Source organism: Grammomys surdaster, unplaced genomic scaffold, assembly GCF_004785775.1.
Source record: "Grammomys surdaster isolate TR1022 unplaced genomic scaffold, NIH_TR_1.0 125372, whole genome shotgun sequence".
NCBI lineage: Eukaryota > Metazoa > Chordata > Mammalia > Rodentia > Muridae > Grammomys > Grammomys surdaster.
In genome coordinates, this window is record NW_021620244.1 from 1,236,397 (window position 1) to 1,249,345 (window position 12,949).

General features: G+C 40.4%; 1 pseudogene; it reads left to right on the forward strand.

The window, feature by feature from the left end:
• Positions 1 to 2,704: 2,704 nt before the first annotated feature.
• Positions 2,705 to 2,826, forward strand: LOC114637721 (annotated as a pseudogene).
• The last annotated feature ends 10,123 nt before the right edge of the window (positions 2,827 to 12,949 follow it).

The following is a 12,949-nucleotide window of genomic DNA, read 5'->3' on the forward strand; positions in this document are numbered from 1 at the left end:
TTAATGTTCAGTAAGAGAAAAAGAATTTGTTTGGAAAATGTGGTAACCTTGTGAGAAACAGGGCTGAAAGCAAGGTTATTAAAATGCAGATTATTGGCTACTTCCCAGACCTGCTAAATCTCTCAGCACTGGAACCTAGGGATCTAAATTTTAACAAGCTCTCAGATTATTCGTATGTATAGTAAGGTCTACCAGCTTTGGCCATAGGGTGTCACCAATCCAAAGCCAAAAAATCATTTATCCCCAAGCATTATAAAATGTTGAATTTCCAGCAGGAATTTAATTGGCCACAGGAAACCAGCACTTCTTAGTATTAGAAACAATTCGTTGCAATTTAATTTCCTTTTAGCTGGGATACAGCTATTTATGTACCAAAGACTTCTATAGAGCTGTTAAGGAAATCTGACCTATCCTGTATACAACAGCAAGTAACAGGTAAGCTCAATGTGCCCTGTCCCCAAGCTTTATTCCAGTCTCTTTGCATGTTCTTTCATCTTTTCTAAAGTAAGAAAAATATTATTTTTGCAACAAAAATTTTTAAGTACATCTTTCCTGACCAACATTTTAACACATATTTCTTTTTTATTTTTATTTTATTTTATTCTATTTAAACACAATAGCACAGAATATCCACCGACACAGTGTTTTATATAACTAGATGACTGAGAGATGAATATATTTTTGTCTCTCTCATTCTCTCTGTGCATGTGTGTATGTGTTATGTGTATGTATGTACACATAATATTTCAATGTGGTTCTTTATGATGCATTTACAACAGTTTAACTTCCAATGATAAAGATTTCAACCCCAAACACTCTGTCTTTTAAAATTCCTAAGCCTATCAGAGCCAAGAAAATGACAAAGAAACTAAAGCAGGAGTTGGATTCAGCAGCCAGACAAAGACCATGCCCTCGAGGTATACAAACCTATCTGAAGCACTCAGGGATTCTCCCACCTGGAATCTGGTAACTTTGGGAAAATATCAAAATAACAACAAAATAATAATGCGAAAATCTTTTCCTTTTTTAAGAAGTTGCAATACTTACTTGTTTTTCAGGGTAAAATAACAGCTGGTACAAAAAGTTGATGAAAATAACATTAATCTAGTCACTAAGCTCACACACAGACTGGAAATTGAAGCATATCTGCTAAAAAGACAAAAAGTCCAACTTTCAAGGCACTTGAAATCAAACTATTCTTATAAGAAATGTTCCCAATCAGACATCATTTAGCTTTACTCTTATGGAAGTGTCACTCCTCAAAAGGCTGTCTTAAATAGGATGAGTCATAAGAGCTAGGTCCTGCCACCTGCCACTCTACCAAACAGGAAGGTGGTTATTAATGGCTGGTAAAGTATTACCACAATCTGGATGCTTAGGCAGAATGCAGGGGCCTGCGAGCGGTGCTGACTTTTTGGGAAGCCCTTAAAGGGAAGTTTCACAGATGGGAGTTTAGTAAATGGCTTTCTTGTAATTGTGTGGGGGTGGGGTGGGGTGGGGTGTATTTTGTCATTAATTTGAGAAAACACAAGGTAAATGGCACAGGGCCTGAGGTCTTACTCTATCCAATAAAGGGGTAAAAAAGTATAGGTACCATTTATTCTAGGTTTAAAATCAATATCTAAGTTGAACTTAGAAGACAGTGTAATTTTTGAGAAACAATTCTTTTGCTTAGGTAAGAATATTGAAAAGAAAATTGGCTAAAGTACTTTACGGAATTTCTTCCTAGTCATGATGCTCAAAGGCTAATTCTACTGTAGAGCTACATTAAACATGACAGTGCAGTACTGATAAAGATAGACACATAGGTAAATAGAGAGCACCAAGGCCAAAAATAGGCCTACACAGATATTAGTCAATTGATTTTTGCCACAGGTGCAAAGGTAATTCAGTTGGGGAACTGTCTTTTTAACAGACAGCGCAACTCCAAATGCCATAAGTGAAGCCAGGGACTCCCTCAGACAGAAATGAACAGACAATGGAGTTAAATATCATTGGGATGGTCTAAGACTTGAGGGAAAGAACGTATAAGAAAATCTTTGTGATCTTGATGTAGGCAAAGTTCTTAAATGTACCATCAACATCCCTGCAACAAGAACAGGAAAAAACGATAAATTGGACTTCATCAAAATTATAAACAAGGTTGCTTTGCCAAAGAGAATTTTAAAAGAATAAAAAAGGAAAGGCATAGGCCCAGGACAAATGTTGACAAGGCATCTACTAACAGAGAAGTGTCTCTCTGTTTCTATCTCTGTCTCTCTCTGTCTCTCTGTCTCTCTGCCTCTCTGTCTCTCTGTCTGTCTGTCTGTCTCTCTCTCTCTCTCTCTCTCTCTCTCTCTCTCTCTCTCTCTCTCTCTTTGTGTGTGTGTGTATGTGTGTGCATGTGTGTAAAACAAAGTTTAACAAAATGAAAGTAATCCGATTCCCAATTTTTTTTTCAAAAGGGCAAAAAATGTGAAGACTTTGACAAATGAGATACACATGATAAGTTCACACATGAAACCAGCTCTGTAACATTAGTCACAGGGGAAATGCAAATTAAGGCCACAATTGAGATATTACTATTCTTAAAAGTGAAACTGAAACCAATTGTAAAACTGAAACCAATTCAATCTAACATAGTATACTTGGCCAAGAAAAGGGGCTGTAAAACACACGCTATTCCAAAGATGGTTGAGCCACACTCATCACAGGTGCAGGTGACATTCATAGCCAAAGTAATAATATGCATGAAGAAATTACCTTGTGGAAGACCTTATTCTTGCTTATTGGCAAGGCTGTCACCATCTAGTGGGTATCAGATTCTGATTTGCACAAGTAACAGTCCTTACTGTTAAAAACCTGTGGGCTGCCAGGTTACTGGGAATATTTTTCAAAATTACTAGTGTTTCTAAGGAAAAAAAAAAGTAGAGAGAAGGGGTGGACTAGAAGGAGAAATAAGAACAACCTGATTGATCAAAGGCAGGTTTGCCTTTCACAGCCTGTGATTGGCTGAAATGTAAACGTGACTGGCTGATATTTAGTTGTTTGAGAGCCTCTTATCCTAGCTGTATGGTAAAGACCTGCAAGAACATCATTAAGGAAGCTGACATAGGAGAAATGGTGATTTGAGGCATACCTGGGCTGCAAAGGAAGATTGTCTCAAAATAAGCAAAGAGAACCATTTGTCTTGGGTAGGGTTACTATTGCTATGATAAAACACCATGACTAAAACAACTTTGGTAGGAAAGGGTTTATTTGACTTACACTTCCATGTCACTGTTCATCACTATAGGAAGTCAGGACAAGAAACTCAAACCTGGAGGGAGGAGCTGATGAAGACATCATAGAGGATGCTGCTTATTGGCCTACTCTTCATGGCTTGCTCAGCCTGCTTCCTTACAGATCCCAGGATCACCAGCCCAATAATAGCATCGGCCACAATGGGATAGATCAATCACTAATTAAGAAAATGCCCTACAGCTAGGTCTTTGGGAGGCATTTTCTCAACTGAGGTTCACTCCTTTCAGAAATTCTAGCTGACATAAAACTACCTAGCATCCCCTACACCCACTCCAAAGACATTGACAAAGGTATGCTCTTAGTTTAGGTTACATCCTATTTCCACATCAAGTTAGGATATATGGTTTACTATCTACAGGAGCTGTTTGGACAGACTACCAACCCAGATTTAAGTCATTTCTGTATTCTCTAAGATAGTAGTTCTCAACCTCTGAGTTGCAATCCCTTTGGGATCGAATATCAGATATTCTACAGAGCAGACATTTATTTACATTATGATTTATAACTAGCAAAATAACAGCTTTGAAGTAGCAAAGAAATAATTTTATGGCTGGGATTGTCTTAGTTAGGCTTCTGTTGCTGTGAAGAGACACCACAACAAAGGCAACTATTAATAAGGAAAGCATTTAATTGGAGCTGACTTACAGTTTCAGAAGAAAAATTACAATTACAAGGAGAAAATGTCACCTGTGTTACCTCCCCTAGCGTTGCTTAGAAAGGGGTGAAAATTAATTTCAGCACTTTTGTCTATATGTTCCAAAAATGCTTATTTCTGATCCTCCAATCCTAAATGTAAGGGTTTTCTAGTGAGTTGAAACATTAAGAAGCTCAAGATACTTCAGAATGCCAGAGAGTGTGGTCATTGCTATTTTCCAAATAAAATGCAAGAGCTTCAAGTAGAGCATTATGTAGACAGTTTTGGATAAATATCTGAACTTCTGAATGTATTTGGACCTACAGTCTCAGTCATGAAAAGGCCTTTCAGCCTTGGTTAGATCCTGGAGTAGTTTGGTTTTCACTCATATGGTCCCTTTTCTAAGTCCATTATCATCACAATGGGAAGCATGGGAGACATAGTGCTGGAGTAGAAGCTGAGAGTTCTACATCTTGATCCTCAGACAGCAGAAGATTGTCACACTGCATACCTTGAGAATATATGACCTCAAAGTCCTGCCTCCACAGTGACATGCTAATCTAACAAGCCCACACTTTCTCCAATAAGGCAACACTTCCTAAAAGTGTCACTCCCTATGGCCACACATTTAAACACATGAGGCCATATCTATTCAAACAACCACAGGTTATCGGTACAACCTGAGGAACTGTATTAAAGGGTTGCCGCATTAGGAACATTGAGAACCAGTGCTCTAAGACAACTAAAATAAAAAAAAAATTTAACAGAATTAAATTACCAAATGCTGGGGTTGCAGAAAAATTCAAACCATCAACTGCAAAATGGTACAATCATTTTAGAAAATGGGTAGTTTATTACAAAGCAAAGAACATGATTATTATACATACTTAGCTCATTTGTATGTATATGCCCAAGAGAAATAATATTTACATTCAAGTGAAAGCCATTAATGAATCTATATAGTAGCTTAATACATAATACCCCCCGAATGGACACAATGTTAACCATAATATAAATTATGCAATACCCACAAAAAAAGAATATTTCTAAGCAACAAGAAGGGATATATTTTAGGCACATACAACAGCATGGGTGAATCTCAAGTACATTGTGCTTAGTGAAAAAGCCAGACTGATGGCTTCAGTTCAGATGGGATTCTAGAAAAGGCAATAGCATAACGAATAATGGATCAGAGGTTGCTAGAGATTGAGGGTGGAGATGATGATGGTTTGAACCCAAATGGATAGTACATTTTCAAGGAAATTCTTTGGTGGCTTTGGTGGCTAATTTTATGTCAACTTGACACAAGCTGGAATTATCTCAAAGGAAGAAGACTCAACTGAGAAAATGCTGGCATGAGATCAGGCTACAGGTAGGCCTGTAGAGCATTTTCATAATTAGTGATTGATGTGAGAAGATCCAACCCATGGTGGATAGTACTACCTATGACTTGGTGGGCCCAGATAATTTAAGAAAGCAAGCTGAGCAAATCATGAAGACTGAGACATTAAACAGCAATCCTCCATGGCCTCTGCATCAGCTCTTGCCTCCATGTTCCCGACCAGTTTGAGTTCTTGCCTTAGCTTCCCTCAGTGGACTGTAATTCAGACTACATAAGAAAAAGGGTCTCCAGCCATTTCTAAGCCAATGCTCTACCAAATGTCTGACTCGAATGGCCATCCAGCTACAGGAAATGATACCATGGGAAGGTGAGCCCCCAACCCTGGAGACAAGCAACCTGTTCTTTCCTTCTGTGATTTCAGTCGGAGTCATCGAGTGGATTTAGATAAGCCGAAGGAACAACTGACCAGAGCCTTCTGGCCAGAGCTACTCTCTGGTGCTGGCTGAAGGTTCCTCTGGCCTCTGTTTAAACACCGACAACCTGCAATGGGTGTTGGCAAAGACTATCTAGACTCTCTTTAAAAAAGAAAAAAAGAAAAAAGAAAAACCTGGTAACACAGCAGCCACTTAAAAGCCACAGGGCGGCTGCCAGTTCTTAAATCTGCGGGAAGGCTTGAGGTTTTAGACCTTTGTGGAATCCCCCAAAGCCAATAGGCCAAGGGAACATTCCCATTAGACAAAGCGTTTCTCCTATTTTCTGTCATGGGCAACTCAACATCACATAAAAAAAAATCACCCCAGGCCAGGCAAATATGTGCCCTACTAAAATCCCATAGGATGAAAATAGCCAAAAAAACCCACACCTCTTTGTTTTGGGAGGAAGTCCTTCAGATAGCACCATGCATGGCTGAGGACAATATTTACAGTCCAGACTCATGGAGCAGAGTAGCTTCCATCATCAAAACCAGATAAAAACTGACAATGGCCCCACCTTCACTAGCTCTCAATTTAAAACCTTTTGCACATGCTGGGAAATTGCCTATTATACAGGAATTCCCCACAACCCGCAGAGCCAAGGAATAATAGAAAGAACACACCAGACCCTGAAGGCCCAACTCCTGAAACAACAACCACTACTTATCCCCCTAATGTACAATTAATGATGGCCCTGACTACCCTAAACATATTTAATATCTACAAAAACTCAAAACACCGTATTTCCCTCCATTGACACATACCAAAATTAGCTCTCCCTATCCTAGTACGATGGTGAGATCCTTTGGATAGAATTTGGAAGGGACCAGACTCCCTCCTTACAACTGGAGGGGTTTCGCTTGTGTTTTTCCACAGGACCAGCCTAAGCCTATCTGGGTCCCTGCCAGAAATGTCCGACACCACCCCACCAACCAAGAAGATGGTCTGCCTCTCACTGACAGATCAAGAACAAAGGAGGAGGAGAAGAAGGTGAAGGAGACACCATGCCCAGAGGAACAGCAGGATCTCTTGGAAGGACATCCATAGCAGGGTGACAGCTGCCCAGGCCATGTGTCCTCCACAAGCCCCCCTCTCCTCCATTCTCTTGGCAGTTTTTGTCATCCTTCATGCTAACTCTACCACCCAGCCTCTCCCTAGCCTTCCCAACACCTACCATTGGAGATTCTATGCTAGAGAAACCTACAATGGACACAATAAAGTTATAGGAACCCAGGACTGCCCACTTGAAGGATGTCAAACCAGGATTGAGATTCCCCTACACCCAGAATCCATCTCCACTATCCCCAGCCCTTTTCTCTGCTTTCCTTAGCAAAACACAGGTGAATGTCTCCAGGAAGTCTCCACATATGGAAGTTGCAGATATTGGAGCTGCAGGATGGAATCCACCAGTCATGGTGGCACCATGCTCACCAACCTTAAGACTCATTTTCAGCTTTCCATCAGAGATTCATGGAATGAACATTGGTGAATCAGAGTCATGGGTAAACTTTACCCTAACAGCTATGCCAGATACCCCATAGCTGACCTACACATCTCCTGTGAACTTGTCCCTGCCCCCAAATCTGCCTTTACCCATGCTAATGTTATCCAACAGGAAGACCAGTCTCAGGAGGAAATACAAGCTACCCTCTCCTGGCTTCAGTACATTCAAAATGCAGTAGACCTCCTTCCCTTAAAGGCCCACCCCAATTCCTCCCAGTGCTTTTTCTGTCTCTCTCTCCTGACCATTATTAACAGCCGTTCCCATTAACTTTTCCCTTTACGTCCTCCATAGACATCGGCCCAGAAGGAAAGCACAGGACGTTCCTCTCTTTGACCTACCTCCACCTCTTTATCTTGTAGGACCCTCCTCAAAACCCCATCTCACATGTGCCCATGACATCACTATTACCAAATCAGTATGTGTTAACCCTCCTGCCCTCCTCTGGTGTAAAGGAACTACAGGTGCCTGTATTAACCCTCATTTCCAGGCCTCCTGTGTCCCTGTGATTTTTGTCCCCCAGGTTTATCTCTATGAATCTGAAGAACTAGCCTTGCAGATGGGAGGAAGCCGAAAGAAGAGATCTTCATCCCTCTGCTTATTGGACTAGGCCTTGTTGTTTCACTTGGTGCTACTGGAACTGCTGGAGCACCCTTGTCCAAACACAACATCTGGCCAGTGACTTCCAGGACAAGCTTGACCAGGCAATAGCCTCTACTACAGACAGCCTTGAATCTTTTCAACACCAGATAACCTCTTTAGCAGGAATTGCTCTCTAAAACTAGAGGGCCCTGGACTTGTTGACTGCCGAACAGAGGGGAACTTGTGTTTTGCTGGGAGAAGAATGTTGCTTTTATGTCAATGAATCTGGACTGATAGAACAAGATGTACAAATGCTCAAAGAGCTCCAGGGAACACACACTATACTACCAACGCCTCTACCCCTTAGTGCTCTAACACCTTGATGGCTTGGATTCTTTCCCTCCTTGGCCCCATACTAGCCATTGGAGCCTTGCTTCTCTTGGCACCCTGCCTCATTCTGTTTCTAAAGCAACAGATGAGTAGCACTGCAAAGGTAACTATCAATCAGGTCTTGGTTCAGTATCAAACTGTTTCCAACATAGGAGACAGTTATTCTGATGACACCTCTCCTTTATAAAAGAAATAGGAGGAGTTGTGAGGCAGTGGGCTGTGAGAAGCAGCTGGGCACCTGTTCGAGCACAGGCTTCGAACCCTGGACTCTCATGGGACAGAAGGTGTTTGGCATTGCTCCTGGATCCTGGCTCTTTTCTCTCAGTCTCAGCCCTCCACAGGCCCTACCACAGAGAGGTCTATGCCCACTAGTCACATAGGAATGGTGCCTCAGGCTCTCCCACATGCACATGAGGTATCTCCAAGCTCTCAGACCATGCCAATAGGGGTTATCTGCTGCCAGACCCTAACACTCCAAAACTGTATATATTGGCCCTACTCAGGAGAAGTAAAGATGTGCAAGAATCATCCCGTTGTCCAAGAGTTTCGGTCGCAAGAGCTGTAACACTAGAGCTGTAACACTTGGGAAGAGCCTTCCAGACCCTACCCTCCCCCACTATGACTGCTCAGACTGGTGCTATGATGGCACCAGACTGGCTCAGAGCAGAGATGTGTGTGCAGTGCTTGGGAGTAACCAGGCAGTGACAGTAGAGACACAGGCAGAGGCAGCATCACCCCCTCCCTGTTCGCACCCTGTCCCCAGCCAGGCCAGACATCGTTGAGGGACACCCTCCAGAATAGGACCCCGCACCTAAGGCAGTGGCATAGAAAGAAACATTTAACATTGTTTGCAAATTACAGCAAGTTTTATTCTCCTCAAAAATAAATTTTACTATATAAAAATTTAAAATGAATTTGAAATTATTATAATAAATTTTTAGGATAATTGACATTCAAAACTCCCCCAAATTCCTTCATATTTGATATGATTAAGGCAAATGTCCTATTTTTTTGTCTAACATTCAAAATAAGCAAGCAGTCAATCTTCTCAGACTTCTGTAATCAGAGTGAGTGCCTAAAACATGGTAATTTTTTAACTATGACTGAGAACTTTTTAAAGAAAAAGAACCTAAAAGTGAGGCAAAGATACTTAGCAAGTCCAAATCTACTTAACTCAGGTTTTTTTTATGTAAAGTACATTTTTCAACAAAGTGAAATCACCCTGCCTGGCTGTCTATACTACTGAAGGTTAATATCATTTACTGACTTCAGTCTTGCTCTCACAGTCATAATACATCATCAACATTCTAGACTGTTGGGTTTTTGTTTTTTTTTTTAAAGAAATGTGGGTACCTGTAGTAGAACTTAATATTCTTTTGCAGGTAAATTGCAGGAAAATAAAAAAAAAGTGAGCTTATATATTTGTATTTTTATATTAGTTCAGTTGTGAGATATTGAGGAGAAGCCTTGTAGTTCAAATAGCATGAGCTTTTGAATCATCTAGAATCATTTTCTTACACAACAGAAGTCACTTGTTTAGGCCAAGAATTAGAGGGAAAGCATCAGAAACAGAAGTTCCCCTTCAATGTCCATACCTCTGGGATCAGACTATAGAGACTCAGACATACTTCTGTTAATTAGTCATTATTAAGATCAATTTGCTAAAACAATTTGAAAGTGGCATCACTTTTAGTATTGTACATCAATACTAGTCCCTGGAGCTAAGTGGATTTCTTTCCTTTCCCAGTTGAATACAATTTAATATCCAGTTAGGACAGGTAGTATGTGGTGTATATTCAGCAAACATTATTCAATAAGTATATGATAATTATTGACAGCAATGAACTTTTAATAAATACTATTTCCAAATTGTTGTTTGAGTCTCAAATTGTTCATCTCATCTCACTAGAGAATCCTGTTTCAAACTTCTAGTACAAAACTTTCTCTGGTCATTGGTGTCTCCTTACTTTCCAGTATCCTCTTTTGTCCTCAGTACTTTCCAGATCAAAGAGCCATCAAGCTCCCCAACTGTTGCCTACACCTATGTCCCATGAGTGGTGCAAAGTCACAACAACCAACTAATCATAATGCCTAAAGAATAGTCATGAATCCAACTCATTTTTCTTCCACTTCAAAAATATAACATTTCTGTATGCAAATAATACACATAGGATCACACACACACACACACACACACACACACACACAGAGAGAGAGAGAGAGAGAGAGAGAGAGAGAGAGAGAGAGAGAGAGAGAGAGGTGGGGATGGAAAGAGAGAGACAGAGAGACAGAGAGAAACAAATATCAGTGCCAGTATGAGTAATCCATGTTGCCATAATTCTAAATAGAAGAGAGGTATGTATCCCTTCCAGTGGGTTTGAGATTTGGAAAGGTTCTTCAGTTTTTTCCTTCCCTGTCCTCTTTCCTCACCATCTCCCTCAGCAAATTTGTTCAATTCCATAACTATTACTTCTACAAAGGGGTAGATTCTGTGGCCCAGGACCCACATTTTTAAATGTTTGCCAGGCACTGAGTCCAACAATACCTCTAATATAGGCTGGCTCTCCTGATTTGCTTATTAGTTTTCCTATCACATCTAGGAAACCAAATGTAAAGGTAGGAATTTCTAGTACATTTTCATCTCTCACGCCTAAACAGCCTTGGCAAACCAGCCATTCCGATCCTCTTAGAGCCTCTTATAGCCTCCTCTTCCCCTCTGCTTCCATCATCAGTACTTAACTATAGGGTTCATCATCTGTACCTAACTATGGGATTTTGTTTCCTTCCTAACTTGGCTTTTTTGCCCACTTATCTCTCATTCTCACTCATTAGTCATTCTTCTGTCTCCTGAATAGTTCCAACTTGGATTGGAGCACTGCAGTTCCAGTCAAGATCCTCCACTGCTTCCCCAGTGCTAACAGGTCTGTGCAACTCCCCCTCCCACAAGACAGGGTTTCTGTGTGTAGCTCTGGCTGTCCTGGAACTCACTCTAATCCAGGCTGATCTTGAACCCCTGCCTCTTCCAAGTGTGATGATTAAAGATGAGTATCACCTCTGCCTGTCTGTGCTCCTTAAGCCACAGGAAAACCTCTCTTCATAGTTCCTTGCAAGTACCTTTATGTGTCTCATATGCCAGTTAAACCAAAATACTACTATCCTTTCCCCCAAACATCTTCCCACTTAAAATGTTATAGTCCTTTATCAGTGATACAAAGTCCTGGGTTCCAGAATTATTTCTGTCTGAAGGAACTGTAGGGACAAAAATGGGGAGGGGCATGAGAGAAAGGAGGTCCAGTGACAGGCCCAAATTGGGATCCAATTCAAGGGGAGGTTCCAACACCTGAGACTATAATTGATGTTATCGTGTGCTTATAGACAGGAGTCTAGCATGACTGCCCTCTGAGAGGCCCAACATGCAGCTGTGATTCTAAACCTCTAAGGTGAATCAAAATGATCTTCCAAGTTTATAGGTGAGCTATATTTATTGTACACTTGCTGCTATAGTTAAGTACTAAGAAGTAAGCACAAGGCAGTCACTGCTCTTTCTGCACTTACAGTCGTAAAGTAACTGGCATTTTCTCATGGGAACAAGTGATATTATTGGGGTACTTTTTGTCAAAGACACATTGTCAAATAAATCATGGAAATGAATGACATGCAATATAAGCAAGATATGACAACCATAAAATCTAATCATTTTGAATTATCATATTTTTTTCAAATGGGCGTATAGATACTCTGCATATTTATTACATGATAGGTTTTAATGCAACATAAATAATACTTTTCATAAATCTCACTAAAGTCACCAAAGCAGAATTGATTTTTTCATATGTAGAAAGATGTAAGTGTTGGCATGAAATGGTTCAAATGATTCAGTATTCTTTCAAAAGCATCAACAAAAAATGGTTCCCAGTGTACCCACAATGATCTAACATGCCATGTTCAGTTTAACTCTTCAGACCTCAGAGCCATGTCCAAAAGTGGACTGCTAGATTTGGAAAACAAAGTCTGAGGTCTGGCCTATCTCTATTACTCATAATGTGGACCATACACAGCTTCTTTGAGCCTCGCTGATTCAAGCACACAAGTCTACAACAATAGCTGCTACCTTACAGTGTTCTAGAGGAAAGAACACTTTCCAGAGATAATATAACTTAACTGCTTTTAAACTATAAAGCCTTATTAAGGATAAGCTAGTAAGCCTGGTAAGACAGGACTGAGTCTCAGCACTCATGAGATTGGAGTGGGAGTGTGAAGCCTGCCTGAGCTCTACAGTGAGACCTGTTTCTTGATGATGGTATTTGTTCACTATTAGAATGTTAGAAATCAGGAGCTGGGCAGACAACCAGCACATTTCCCTTCTACCTAATTCTTGAATTTATTTGGAAATGTGAGCTTCTTTTCGACAGTCTTCTTAGAATCTTTTTTGACATCTTTTGGGATTTTGCACTATGCTGAAAAACCAGAAAGCAATTATCACACATGAAAAAAAAAATGTTAGTCACCAAGTTATGGATGTTCTCTGCACCTGCATCAAGAAAGAAGAGTTGTTTGCTTTGCTTTTTTGCTTATTTGTTATGGTGTTTAGGATATGCAAGAGAATAAAATATGACTTTTCTTTCCAAAGGGCAAACAACCTCTTATAGATAGGTCTTCTAATAAGAAAAGGCAAAAGAAAGAAAGAAAGAAAGAAAGAAAGAAAGAAAGAAAGAAAGAAAGAAAGGAGGGAAGGAGGGAGGGAG